This window comes from Myotis yumanensis, unplaced genomic scaffold (genome assembly GCF_028538775.1).
Source record: "Myotis yumanensis isolate MYYU_CA2020_CCGP unplaced genomic scaffold, mMyoYum1.0.hap1 SCAF_2, whole genome shotgun sequence".
Classification (NCBI taxonomy): domain Eukaryota; kingdom Metazoa; phylum Chordata; class Mammalia; order Chiroptera; family Vespertilionidae; genus Myotis; species Myotis yumanensis.
Window position 1 is genome coordinate 23,136,895 of NW_027223753.1, and position 14,159 is coordinate 23,151,053.

The 14,159-nt window shown below is 39.2% G+C and overlaps 1 protein-coding gene across 1 annotated transcript in view; it reads right to left on the reverse strand.

The window, feature by feature from the left end:
- The window catches only part of PSMB2 (proteasome 20S subunit beta 2), a 37,017-nt gene that overhangs the window by 14,214 nt on the left and 8,644 nt on the right, over positions 1-14,159 (reverse strand). The gene's annotated exons all lie outside the window — the stretch shown is intronic.

Sequence of the window (14,159 nt, forward strand, 5' to 3'; positions counted from 1 at the left end):
AGTCTTGCCCCAGAAGGGTGTCTCCAGCACAGAAGTTCTCCCACTGCAGACACACCTGATTCTCACAGCCAATTGGCCTGGAGGTCAATTCCTCCCAGTGATACCTACAACAATCAAGGCTTAATTACAACAAGACTGTGCACAAAGCCCACAAAGGGGTGCACCAGGAGTGTCCACCTCAGGTAATTGGGGAGGCTGAGCCACTGGGCCCTACAGGACACCTAGCACACAAAGCCACTCTATCAAAACAGGGAAGCATAAAAAATGCGGAGACAAAGAAACAGGTCACAAATGACAGAAATGGAGGAAAGCAAACTCCTGGATATAGAGTTCAAAACCACGGTTATAAGGTTTTTCAAGAATTTTCTAGAAACCGCCGATAAATTTAGTGAGACCCTTGAGGATATGAAAAAGAACCAACTAGAAATTAAGCACACACTGACTGAAATAAAGAATATTATACAGAGTTCCAACAGCAGACTAGAGGATTGCAAGAATCAAGTCAAAGATTTGAAATACGAAGAAGCAAAAAACACCCAATCAGAAAAGCAAAAAGAATTCAAAAATATGAAGATAGTGTAAGGAGCCTCTGGGACAACTTCAAGCGTACCAACATCCGAATTATGGGGGTGCCAGAAGAAGAGAGAGAGCAAGATATTGAAAACCTATTTGAAGAAATAATGATAGAAAACTTCCCCTACCTGGTGAAAGGAATAGACTTACAAGTTCAGAAAGCACAGAGAATCCCAAACAAAAGGAATCCAAAGAGGACCACACCAAGACACATCATAATTAAAATGCCAAGAGCAAAAGACAAAGAGAGAATCTTAAAAGCAGCAAGAGAAAGAAAGTCAGTTACTTACAAGGGAGTACCCATAGGATTGTCAGCTGATTTCTCAACAGAAACTATGCAGGCCAGAAGAGAGTGGGCAAGAAATATTCAAAGTGATGAATAGCAAGAACCTACAACTAAGATTACTTTACCCAGCAAAGCTATCATTCAGAATTGAAGGTCAGATAAAGAGCTTCACTGATAAGAAAAAGCTAAAGGAGTTCACCACCACCAAACCAGCATTATATGAAATGCTGAAAGGTATCCTTTAAGAAGAGGAAGAAGAAGAAAAAGGTAAAGATATAAATTATGAACAAATACACATCTATCAATAAGTGAATCTAAAAATCAAGTGAATAAATAGTCTGATGAACAGAGTAAACTGGTGAATATAATAGAATCAGGGGCATAGAAAGGGAGTGGACTGACTATTCTAAGGGGGGGAAGGGATGTGGGAGGTGGGGGAAGAGACTGGACAAAAATCATACACCTATGGATGAGGACAGTGGCGGGGGAGGGTCAGGGCAAAGGGTGGGGTGGGAACCGGGTGGAGGGGAGCTATGGGGGGAAAAAAGAGGAACAACTGTAATAATCTGAACAATAAAGATTTAATTTAAAACAGAAAAAAAAACCAGTGTCCTATTAATTCTGTGACTGATCAGGATTGGAAAACTATACTGAACTTCACGACAAGGAAGTTAAACTAACTGTCTGGCTTTTTTTCCTCTCTCCTGTTTCAGATACATTTATCTTTTGTAGCACTAAAAACCAAACTGGCCCATGTTTATACATTTTCACACTAAATTGAGAAAAAGAGGGAGCAAATGTGTCTCAAACGAAGTAAACCTTTCATTTTCAAAAGCCCAAAAGAAAATAAAAGAAACATTACTTAGAAAGTGAGACTGTCTAACCAAGGTTTCCCTTTTCTTTTCTCTGCCTTAGGTCATTCTCTGAAAGTATATTTAGTATATCTGTTTGATGTTGGCAGATACAAAAATCGTAATGTAAAATAGTCTTCATTTTTCTTTAATAATGATTAACTTATGTTCAAATGTTTTTGCTTAACACACTGGCAAAAATTCTTATAATGGTTGAGTTCTTGAACTTAAGCTCAGGAATGTTCCTGCATTTACAATCAACATTTTAAACTTTAAAGTTAAAATACCTTTTAGCCTGGCCAGTGTAGCTCAGTGGATGACCATCAACCCATGAACCAGGAGGTCATGGTTCAATTCCTGGTCAGGGCACATGTCCGGAGTTTCAGAATCGATCCCCTGCAGGGGCGTTCATGAGGTAGGTGATTGATGATTCTCATTATTGATGTTTCTATTTCTCTCTCCCTCTCCCTCCCTCTCTGAAATCAATAAAAACATTTTTAAAAATTTGAAAAACACCCTTTAAATTATTTGAATAACCTATGATTTTTAGATGCCGTAAGATATAAGATAGGGCATGTGTTTTGTGAAAAAAAGCAATGAAGCTCTGAGATCAAATGTGTCTTTATCACTTTTTAAAAAAATATATTTTTATTGATTTCAGAGAGGAAGGGAGAGGAAGAGAGAGACAGAAACATCAATGATGAAAGAGAATCATCGATCAGGTGCCTCCTGCACAACCCCCACTGGGGATCGATCCCACAACCTGGGTATGTGCCCTTAAGCAGAATTGAACCTGGGACCCTTCAGTCCACAGGCCGATGCTCTATCCATTGAGCCAAACCAGCTAGGCCTTTTATCACTTTATATTTATGTTACCTACGGTAGTCACCTGGCCTTGGAGCCTCAAGTGCCCACCTGAATGTAAGAGATAATACTGCTTGCCTGACAGCTGTGAAAAATGAAAAGTGCTCCCTGTGTTAAAGTTCCTGGAAGATGGCCTACTAAGTAGTAAGTGATCAATAAATGTTAACTGACTCTGAATTATAGGAGCATAAATAAATAAATAAATAAATATTGTACATATTTCAATTTTTAGCAAAACTATATTTTAGAGTTTCCCTTCAATAATTCCAAAATTTCTGTAAATTTTACTTCTCTAAAGCCATGACTAACCCCAAGTTTGAACGTTCTCCTATTAAAGTTGTAATCTTATTGTAATTAGAAGTTTAGAAATTTAATGAGTTGAAATGCAACATGGCACAGATGCCTTATTATACCAACTAGTTAACACAGTATTTGTTTTCTACATTAATTTTACTTGCTAATCAAAAATACTGTTTTCTCCAAATAACATCAAAATAAAATTGCTGATTGTGCAATGGCAAAACCAACAACACCATGTCTGCAACAAGGCCACTTGAATTCTTCTTTTTAATGAGCTGACAGTTTCCAGGGAAAATTTTAAGATTCCATATACCTTTAAGGAAGTTCTCAAAAATTCAAGTGCAGAAGATATGCTTTCTACACAAGGCATATATTAAATTATACATCCTAAACATGCCCATGAGTATTTATTTATGTTGAACATCAGCGCTGACACATCTCCCTGAGTTAATAAATAAATCTGCTGCCCTGGCTAGTTGGCTCAATTGGTTAGAGCAGCGGTCGCCAACTGGTGGTCCACAGACCACTGGTGATCCGTGAGGTCTGAAAGATTGGCGACCGCTGGGTTAGAGCATGGTCTCAGGCACCTAAAAGGTTGCGGATTCAATTCCTGGGCAGGACACATACCTAAGTTGCGGGTTCAGTCCCTGTTGGGGCACATAAGGGGAAACAATCGATCAATATTTCTCCCTCCCTTCCTCTCTCTCTAAAAGCAATAAAAACATACCCTCAGGTGAGGATAAAAATAAGCAAACAAATAAATTCATTGGGGGAAAAAAGACAATATATATTTGTATATGTTTCAGATGTCCATAGCAACTAGATGAAGATTATTAAGGAAATTTTGGGAAGAAGGCTATTTAGGACCCCTTCTATTAGAACACAGTGCTCGCCATCAGCAACGTAGGTTCAACACAAGTTACTCCTGCTTCTTCGATGGATGGAAGCTTCTCGTTGGTCTCCTTGCTTCTTTCCCCAAAAGCTCTACCAAAGAGCAGCCAATGGTCTAACTAAATTTCGTTTGATGTGAACCCTCTCATAGCCAACAAGTTTCCAGAGAGCCCCACTGCTTTTAGCATAAAACTTTATCTTTTTTATTAATCCTCATCCAGGCATTTCTATTCCATTGATTCTATTTTAGAGAGAATGGAAAGGAGGGGGAGAGACAAAAAGAGAGAAACACTGATCTTACATTGATTGGTTGCCTCCTGCATGCAACCCAACCCGGCCAAGGATTGTGCCTGCAACTAAGGTACGGACCATGAACTGAAATAGAACCTACGAACCTTCAGTCCATGGGCCAACGCTCTAACCACTGAGCAATCGGCCAGGGTTAGCATAAAGCTTTTTCATTAAAATTTTCATAACGTGGACTATCTCTCTAGTTTCAATCTTTTACCATTCCCCTAAAAACCTCAGCTGCATTTAACAAACTACTTTATTTTGGATGTTAGCTATGTAATAAAAACTATATAAAGACATTTATTTATGTCTGTTATTCAATCAGTAGAGTCCTGATTTGTATATAGTACCCTGCTAGTTAAAACAGATTAAAAATTAGGAGTAGGAGTCTCAGAGAAGGACTATTTGACCCTGCCCCAAACATCATTAGAAAACCACTGTGCCTAACCCTAACACATTCTCTTATACACCTCCTTGGTCTACCCTTTCAGTTTTCCCTTTTGTTTCATCTTTGCCTTACTGACAGCTGGTCCTTCAAGGTTCAGGTTAGACTCTGTTCTCAGAGCACCTATCCATCTGTATGGCTATTATAGCAGTTGTCACTCTGCAATGACTGTTTATTTCTCTACTTGCCCATCCTGAAGGCACACACTGAGCTTTGCACCTCTGCTTCCTATAGCCCTAAGGACAATGCAGGCTGTAGATTTGCTGAATGAATGAATATCAGCACCGATGGAACTTCTCAATTATAGGGAATGGCACACATTAGGATGAGAAAAGGAAATGTGAAATTCTGGCAGGTTATTTTAGTTTAGAAAGAATCACAGATAATTACTATTTCCTCTTCCTTTTCTTTCTGGTCTAGCTAATCCTATTTGCTCTACTGTCTATACTCAAAAATAAAGGTAAATCTAAACTTATTTTTAAGTTTTAACTTTTTTTAATTTAATTATTTTTATGTTATTGAATTTATTATAGAGACACTGGTTAATAAAACCATACAGGTTTCAAGTGTACAACTCAATAAAACATCATTTGCACACTTATCATGTGCTTACCACCCAATGTCAAGTCTCTTCCCTTTTTTTTCCCCAAAACATTTCTTATTGATTTTAGAGAGGAAAGAAGAGGGGGAGAGAGAGAGAGAAACATCAATGATGAGAGAGAACCATTGAATGGCCACCTCCCGCACACCCTCCACTGGGGATTGAGCCCGCAACCCAGGCATGTGCCCCTGACCGGAATCAAACCCGAGATCCTTCAGTCTGCAGGCCAATGCTCTATCCACCGAGCCAAAGCACCTAGGGCAAGTCTCTTTTCCATCCCCACTTATCCTCCCTTTGTCCACTTCCACCTCCTACCATCCTCCTTTCCCTCTGGCTATCATTATACTGTAGTCCGTGTCTATGTGTCATACATGTATATTTTTTGGTTAATTCCTTCACCTTTTTTCACCCAGCCCCTCAATCCCCCAACCCTCTAACAGCTGCCAGTGTGTTCTATGTAACTATGCGCTGTTTCTATTTTGTTTGTTATTTTGTTGATTAGATTCCTTATATAAGTAAGATCCTAAGGTATGTCTTTAACTCGCTTCTTTCACTTAGCATAATTTCCACATCCATCCATGGTGTCACTAAAAGTTAAGATTTTCTTTTTTTTATAGCCAAGTAGTACTCCATGAACTTACTTTATTCATTTTTAACTTTTTCAAAAAATATGTTGTGCTTTCATGCCCTTTAATCCTTCCTTTTTATTTTCTTAAACTTTTTAAATGAAATAATACATACATATAAAAATGCATAAAATACACATATACAGTTTAAGGAATAAAGTGAATATGCATGTAACTACTTCCCAGGTCAAGAAACAAAACAGTCAACTCTTTCCCCATCCAAGACCCCACTGTCTTCCATTTTAGAGACTTATTTTTTAGGAGAGAATAAAGAACATCTCACAGAGTTTTTGGAATCAGCCCTTGGGTTCATATCCTTGCATGGTTCTGGGCCAGGGCAGATAAAGAGGCACCAAGATGCCAGGGTATATGTATATTGGTATCTGTGAGTGTGTAAGGCAGGGGTGGGCAAACTTTTTGACTCGAGGGCCACAATGGGTTCTTAAACTGGACCGGAGGGCCGGAACAAAAGCATGGATGGAGTGTTTGTGTGAACTAATATAAATTCAAAGTAAACATCATTACATAAAAGGGTACGGTCTTTTTTTTTTTTAGTTTTATTCATTTCAAACGGGCCGAATCCGGCCCGCAGGCCGTAGTTTGCCCACGGCTGGTGTAAGGGCATGCCTACACAGGCCAGGATACTGGTTTAAAGCAATCTTAAAAGTTCAGGTAAACTGGAACTTCCAATGGCAAACATTTAAAAACTACAAGCATGTTACCTGGCCAGGTGGCTCAGCTGGTTAAGAGTGTCATCCCGTATACTGAAAGGTTTCAGGATGAATCCCAGTCAGGGCACAAACCTAACCCAGTCAGGGCACATATGGGAGGCAACCGATAGATGTTTCTCTCTCTCACATTGATGTTTCTCTCTCTTTCTCTCTCTCTAAAAATCAATTAAGAACATATCCTTGGGTGATGAATGAATGAATAAAATAACAGTATGTTTTTACTAAGCAGACACAGTACTTTGCTGCTCCTGGCTTAACCCATACCATGATAGGAAATCATATAATTTTCAAGACACAAGTTTCAAAAGAATACAAATTTAGACCGACTACCTATATTGCTCTACCTCCATTGTGGATAGGAAAGATGCTTTAAGTGGATACTTGGCATTATGGGGTTGCATAATCCCAGCCACCCAATAGCATCATTCCATTCAACCAGAACAGGGGTTCTCTCTGCTCACAGCAGGCATCCAACAGGGTAGCACATATATGCTCTCTGAGTGAGAAAGCAACACCTTCTCACATATAACCCCCTGGAGAGAGATGGGGAAGGGGAGGGGGAGGACTTTACACCTGCAAACTCCTAACTCTATCAGCACTAGGGCTGGGAAAAACAGCACATATTTTTTAAAAAGAAGGAAATAAAAGGTTTCCTGATAAAGCCAGTAACTTTCAAAGAAGAATCTTCTTAAGCCATTTTTCTTAGGAGAGAGACAAGTAAGTATAATGATTCAACATCTAAGTCTTTATCTTCCTAAATATCTTATGTCAAGCCCTAATGACAGTATAAGCAAACTGCTTAAAAGGGCAGCTATCAGAATTCTTATTCTTCTTGGTAGAAAAACACTATAAGCATAAAGTACTGTCATATTAATTAAGGCATCTCAATTTCAAGGCACATTTGTCCCTGGGCCTTTGGATAATAGAACAGTGTCTCCAATGGGGCAGACATGACCTACCACCAATCCTAAGAGACTCCTGTGAGATATGACCTGGGATGCACAAGTGTTTTGCAATATCATTGAATACCCACCTAAACATCGCCATATGTTTTCGGTTTTTTCTTTATGTCCTATTAGGGCTACGAGACAAAAATAATTAACAGACATATAACTTTTGGCCCATTGTGAAAATACTAACTGCAGTCTCATGGAAAAGAAAATTGCTCTCCAGGACTAATAGAATTGCTATTTGTACTAAATTCCATGAGTTTTATGATGAGCATCTTGATTTTCTTTTTTTAATTTCCCCATCACCAAAAGTAAGCCAGCTCTGTCTGTCAAGATGCCCAGGCTATGTGGCAGCAGTGTCAAAGGCTGCCATTTGCTTCAAGGCACTGCCATCTGCGGCAGCACAACATTTTGTCTCCGGAAAATAAACACATCTGCCTTTGCCAGTGTCCTCCCACTGTGCCGCCCATCTGGAGCAGGTGAGCTGGAAGGCAAGCTTGGGTATGGGTGAGACAGGGGCGAGTAGGGGAGATAAGGCCTCAAGGGAGATGGCACATGGAGGAAGAAGGCAGTGCTGTGTCATGTCACATCCTGCTAACCACATTTGCCGAACAGCATGTGAAATTAGCCTTGTTAGTGACATTTTAATCACATGTAACAAAAGCTGGCCGCATTTAGGGGACAAGACCTAAAAAGTCAAGGTTTCACCTGGGCCATCTGTTCATAAGGTCACATGACCTCACTATACCAATATAAACAGGTGATGTCTTTGTGCCAGCCACCAAAGGCAAGAGGACAATAACTCTAGTGGTCAGAATAGAAGGTTCAAAACAAAAGGATTCTTCCAGGATAGGAGCACACTATACATGCCTATTAACTAGACCAAACACACTTAAATTCAGGCCAGAGTCCTGGGACAAGTCATGGTCACTCTGGAAATAAATTATACCTGAAATTCTTTCCTACATATTCTTTCCCTTTCACTGAAAAACAAAACAAAACAAATTCAAGTCTAATTATGGTCTTGACAGCAGATCTTTAAGTCGTACTATTTGGAGGGGCAGAAGAAACCATAAAAAATTATCCAATCAAATTATTTCTTTCTCCTAAGATGTTCCACTAGTTTGCCGGAGAGCTAGTGCTAACCTCCTGGAGCAGGGCTCTTTCAGTTATACTTCTAGTTTATAACCTTTGATGGGAAGGGGATAGTGAAGCCACTTTTTCAAATAAAATTATGAACGGAATCCCAATACATAAAATAGATACAAGTTGAGTTGATCTATATGAAGCAGAACTAAAGTTTTCCACACTGGCCTTCCTTGGTGAGATTCCTGAGGCAGCTTCATTGAATAAAATTTAAAAACCACTATACGAGGCTGGATATGTTTTTCCAACTTACTATTTCTATTGTTTACTTACTAATCATTTACAAGTCTAGCCCTATAAAAAGACAAATTACTAAAGGCTCACCTCGCACTTCAGAAAAAGTGCTATGAAAATACTTTGGCCAGTGAGTAGCAGTAGGAAAGCCCTGAAGATTACACACAATGGAGGCCAGCATTCTGCTCTAAGCCAGCAATTTTCAACCAGTGTGCCCCAAGAGGCACACTGCGTGCCGAAAGAAGTTGTACAACATGCACTAACTAGCTATTTTGTCAGAGGCACTGACATCTTTTCCCTTAGGCTGTCAAATTAAAGAATGACAACAGTCAACACAATAATAACCGCTCAGTGTGAAAGAATCAAAAGTATACCTATTTTTATCCGATCAGCAAAAAATATTTTTTTTTGGTGTGCCGCAAAATTTCAATAATTAGTTTGTGTGTGCCATGAGATGAAAAAGGTTGAAAATCGCTGCTCTAAGCCTTGCCACAAACATGACATTCTCCAAGGATATTAGATTTCACTGGTTCATATCCCAGTCTCCACATATGTTAAAATAGAGATCTTGGTAGATAATAACAGAAAAATTTTAAGGCATTAAGATGGGCTATACCAAATATGCCACATAATTCATTTCAAGCAATAAATGGCCCCATTGCTTATCATTCTCCCTTTTATAGCCAAATAATCAAATCATGAGAATTTAAACAAGCCTCGTGTGAACTATCCCTAAAAGTCATCACAAAATTCTCAAAATAATCAATCCTATTAAAAACCCAAACAGCAGTTCTTAAATGATGGAGTCACTTATTAAATATCTACTATTTTTCCAAGGAGGCATCATTCACTCATTCCAAATATATTATATTAAACCAATTAGAGGACCAGCGCACAATTGAAATTGCGCGAGGAAGCACCCCACCGGCTGCGGCAGGAGTCAGGCCTGACTGGCGCCAGGAGCAGCCGGGACGGCGCCTGACTTCCGCCTTAGACACCCCCTGGCCTCCTGCCTGAGTCCGCTCTGGGCCGCTGGAGCCGCTGCACCAGCTCAGGCAGCCCCTCCTGTGTCTGTCTCCTTCTTCGCTCTGGGCCTCACCTGTTCGTGCAACCTCCTCCTGTCTGGTTGTGACCCATTACGGCGTCCTGGCCTAATTTGCATAGTGTCTGTCTCTCTCTCTCTCTCTCTCTGTCTCTCTCTGTCTCTCTCTCTCTATATATATATGGTTAATTCTCAGTTCTCCTAATTTGCCACACTTGATCACCCCTTCCTTCTTAACAGATGAAAAAAGTGAAACTCAGCAAACATAATTATTCAAGATCATACAAATAGTATGAATCAGAGACGAGACTGGAATCTGGTATATTTGCCTTTAAAACCTATGCTCAAAAAAGCCTCATAAGTATTCAAAATTGGGGAGTCAAACCCACAGCAAAAGCCTAATTAGCGCTTTTTCCTGCTCTTTAGGGTCTAACCAGGAACAGACCAACTTAAATGTACACATGCACTTAAATAAAAACTAAATTGAAGACTCTTTATATTTCCCTGAACCTGTGTTTTTTTATCTCTTCCTGCTGATCTCAGATCTTTAATTATTTCATGAAGTAACATCCATTCATTAAAAACACGTTAATAAAATTCCCTTCCAGTGTATGAATGCACAATAAAACTTTCAGTGGTATATGGGAACCTAATTGGATGACATTTATTTGGTAAATTTATTGAATACCTACAATGGGTACATATCTATACCTTATCCACATAATCCTATATGGAGAGAGTGGCATTTTAATAGAACTGAACATTTTATGTTTTCCCAAATGCACAAACATTAGTTCAATAACTAATATAGAAGAGAGTATAAAAGAGTATAGTATTTGAACTTAAAATCTTACCTCTCAGTCTTTTGTGCCTTGATATATCTGGATACATAAGAGAAATATTTAACCTCTTTACTAACCAGCCTTAGTATTCTTGTAAGTAAAATGAGAATTATACTCATTTTACGGTGTCATAATAAGCATTACATAAGATCACAAATATAACTATTTAGAATAGCACTGTCCAAGAGAATGATGATAAAAATGCTCTCTATCTTCAATGTCTAATATGGTAGCCATTAGCCACATATGGTTATTGCGTACTTGAAAAGTGGCGAATGTAACTGAGGAACAAATACTTTTAAAATATTATTTAACTTTAATTGTTTTAAATATAAATAACCACATATGACTACACTGGACTGAGTAGATCTAAAACAAAGTCTAGCACATAATAGATTATCAATGTTGGTTTATTTCTATTTTCTCTAAATATATTTTATTGATTTCAGAGAGGAAGAGAGAGAGAGAGAGAGATAGAAATATTAAAGATGAGAGAGAATTATCGATCGGCTGCCTCCTGCAGGCTCCCCCACTGGGGACTGAGCCTGCAACCCGGGCATATGCCCTTGACCGGAATCGAACCCTGGACCCTTCAGTCTGCAGGCTGACGCTCTATCCACTGAGCCAAACTGGCCAGGGCATCAGTAATTTTTTTATAGCCCTCTCTTTACTAGCAGATCAGTTCAACTAAAATAGCACAACAAAGAACCTCCCATAGGAAACTAACTTACAGCTATTAAATTGCTTCTTCAGCCAAACAACAGCAGCAACAAAAAAGCAAGTGATTTATTAATTAGATGTATATGCTATACACTATGCTAACAGCTTTGCATGATTATCCCACTAAATATTTATTTTTTTAAAATATATTTTTATTTATTCAGAGAGGAAGGAAGAGGGAGAGATAGAAACATCAATGATGAGAGAGAATCATTGATTGGCTGCCTCCTGCACACCCCCCACTGGGGGTCGAGCCCGCAACCCGGGCATGTTCCCTTGACCGGAATCGAACCTGGGACCCTTCAGTCCGCAGGCCGACGCTCTATCCACCAAGCCAAACTGGCTAGGGCCCCACTTAATATTTATAATAACTCTATGAAGTAGTGCTATTATTTTCTAAGTAGGAAAATTAAGCTTGGCATTGGTCCAAGGACACACAGCCAGCAAGTCAGTGAGCAAACATTTAATCTCAGGCAGTCTAATTCTAGAGACTATACTTAACTACCATGCTAACCTGCCTTCCTCTTCAGGAACCAGTTTATATAAGATTATGTACTCTATGATAAATAAATGTCCTACCATAGGAAACACACACATGACTAACCGGAAATCTAACAATTTCAGCTATAGAGGCAAAGTTATGAATGTTAAATAAATCTCATGTCGCCGAAACCGGTTTGGCTCAGTGGATAGAGCGTCGGCCTGCGGACTGAAAGGTCCCAGGTTCAATTCCGGTCAAGGGCATGTACCTGGGTTGCGGGCACATCCCCAGTGGGAGATGTGCAGGAGGCAGCTGATCGATGTTTCTCTCTCATCGATGTTTCTAACTCTCTATCTCTCTCCCTTCCTCTCTGTAAAAAATCAATAAAATATATTAAAAATAAATAAATAAATAAATAAATCTCATGTCCTAACTGGTGTGACTGTGTAAATGTTCCAAATCTAATGATTTTGCACTTATCAGGAAGACTGAAAAACTATCATTTGCCTTTCTCCCCAGAATAAAATTACTAAACCATCCTATACAATAAAGAGGTAATGTGCAAATTGACCCTCACTCCATCACTCCGTCACAAGATGGCTGCGCCCACAGAGGAGGCGGGGTTCCCGTAATCAGCTGTAATGAGCGGTCAGCAAGGACCTGAGGCTGCGTGGCGCCAGGCCAGGGCAGGGGACCTGAGGCAGTGCCCCCTGCCTGGCACCAGGCCGGGGGACCTAAAGGGGGGTGGGGACGGCTGGGTCTGGATCTCGCCCAAAGGGGGTGGGGCCGGCCGGGTCTGGGTCTTGCATGATTTCGAGGTACATGCAGGTAAGTGGGGACTTGACTCTGGGTCCCGTGGTGCACCCCAGACTCTGACAGGAGGAAGATTTTCATATACATTTTACTAATTTTCTTTCATCACTGACACTTCTATTATAGAGAAAGGGCAAATAATAATATTAAAATATTTCCTCTAATTCCCTTTTAATGTACACAAATTTCGTGCACCAGGCCACTAGTAAATTCGTATTTTAGAATAACCTATTTTGATAATAGTGTGGGGGAGCAGGGATTGGACCTAGAAACGCAAAGCAGAGGTAGTCAATATTTACTAGAGCCCTATGTCACTGCCTATAAAGAATATTTGTTTGTTAAGACATCAAACATTTCTGCTAGGAGATTAACTGGATTCACTACATTTGCATGAAGCACATCGCCACTCTTATCTTAATTCTAAAAGAAGCTTAATTCACTTAATGTGCAGCATTTATGAAAAAGTATTTATTGTGCCCAAAGCTGGAATTCTAATTCCAGTTCTGCCTGACAAGTTAAAGGAATATTTTACACAGAAACCCACAGCATACCCTAATGAATTTTATAGGAACTTCTGGGTAGCAAAAGAAATCAGATCTGACCCACTTTCCTTTCTCATGAAGGAGTGACTAAGAAAAGGCCATCGACCTTTCACCCAGATAAAACAAAGTATATAAAATTGTCTCCTCCTCCCAATCCATCATGTCTCTGGCTTCTCTTTAAATTTTATGATCCTTCATATTGCACAAATCCCTCAATCAAAGCTAGCACTGAGAAAAAGTTCTATTATTGAGAAGTTCTCAATCCAGTATTATTAGGCACTAGAAAATAAATTGGTTTACAGATAAGTTAACTTAAACTGGTTTAATAAGTTAACATAAAAAAAAATAACATGTGTACTTGTTTAGATTTCTGTCATAACTCAGCTTAAGCAAGTGCAGATAACTGAAACCGTTAATAAAAAATATGAACAGCACCAATTTTTTAGAAACAGTACTGAAAAACCAAGGAGCTGATTAAAGCAGAACAGTCAAGTAATTATGGCACCATTAGTGTAGCTTTGCCAACACTATGTGACTTGGAGCTAGTCCCTTTGCCACTTTGTACCTTCCATTCCGTATCAGTGATAGAGAATTAACCACTATATATCTCAGTGGAATATTGAGCAGATTAAATTATTAAGCAAATTGCTTTGGGCAAAAGTCATATGAATGTTAAATATTATGATTTACAAGCATTCATTTTCCTAACACTCCTGTGGGGTTAGGAAGTTATCTAGATTTCATAGCTGAGTAAATAGGCACAAGGGGTAAGGTCACATGGTAAGGCTCCATTCACTTAGTCCCTGTGGGAAGGAAATAACATACACCTTTAGCAATCATATGAACTTTCCTGGCACATGCTGCACAAACTTTAATGCATTCAATCCCTAACTTAATGTTGCATCTTTTTTTTTTTTTTAATATATTTTA